We start from the raw sequence: 1,417 nt of genomic DNA on the forward strand, positions 1-1,417 counted from the left end.
CTGGAAATGTGACTGGCGACCATCTCATATTTTTTCTTCTTTTTGGTGAGTTCCATCTTTTACCTCTTCTCTAAATTAAATTTTTGAAGTTTTTTATATTTTTTTCGGATTTTTATAAAAGACACCAATTAAGCATGTTCTTTTTTTTAAAATTGATGATTTTTAAGCTTCCTAGTAGGGACTAAGTGGATATATGATACCAAGTTGTTATTAGAATCCAATTTAGTCATACTTTATGCTTGAAAATCAATGTTTATGGGATTGAAACTTAATTATTTTGAAATTGAGTTGAGTTCCCGTGAAGAAATATTGATGAGGTTTAGTTTTGGCTATATATATATATATATGTTCCTGTGAACCTAATTTATGCCAAATGATTATGTTGTGTTTTGTTTTATGTTTGGTGACTTAGAGTGATCGGTACGTAAAATAGGTTTTTTAGAATGATGTTAATTAATGGTTGAATTTTTTGAATCTCTTTTTTAGGGTATGAAATAAAAACAATTTCAAAACAATGAAATAAAAAAACAATTTCAAAACGTTTATTAATTTTTTTTAATAATTTAATTTAATTATTTTTTAAAATTATTTTAATTATTAAATTTTAATATTTTGATTTTTTAAACAATTAAAAAACTTTTTTTTTTTTTTTAAATTCGTACACATTTTGTCAGGGGTTAACCCCTGACAATGTTCCTGGTGTAACACCCCGTTTTCCCAACATAAAAATTTCATAAAAATAATCAGAGTATTCACATAAACGGAATGTCACATTCTTTTCTTAAAATCATAAACTGAATAAATAACTATTTATCCTTTAAAATTCAATAACAAAATCTTTAATACTTCGTAGCGGAATTTATTCAATAACTAAACAGTCTTTGGCACGAAGGCCTCTTCATAAATGTCTCATAAAAATCCAATCTAAAAACATAGTCATAAATTTTCAAAAACAATACGTAAGGAATAGAAAAGCAATAACAAAAGATCTCATCCCGTTACGTATCAGAGCACCTAAGACACACGAGAGAGAAAGCTCACACGACATCATCTATTCTTGGTTACCTGCAAGTTACTCATACGAAGAGCAACATTTCCAAGCAGAAGGGGTGAGATTTCACAAAACAATAATATCAAGCATATAATTCAATAATTATATTTAACAACATAAATAACTTCATCTATTAGTAATAATAATTCTTCATGTAATAATTCTTAATAGTTCAACCAACTTCTAATCATCATTTCATAATAACATAACAACATATTCATCATCTTATATTGATATAACAACAAACATAAACAACAATGATTAATAAATATTAATACTTCACTTAGTTCTTTATTAACAACTCATTGACAAATGACAACTCAACGACAACGACAACGCAACTTCTACAACTTATCAACTTGACAA

The sequence above is a fragment of the Medicago truncatula genome, chromosome 2 (genome assembly GCF_003473485.1).
Source record: "Medicago truncatula cultivar Jemalong A17 chromosome 2, MtrunA17r5.0-ANR, whole genome shotgun sequence".
Lineage (NCBI taxonomy): Eukaryota > Viridiplantae > Streptophyta > Magnoliopsida > Fabales > Fabaceae > Medicago > Medicago truncatula.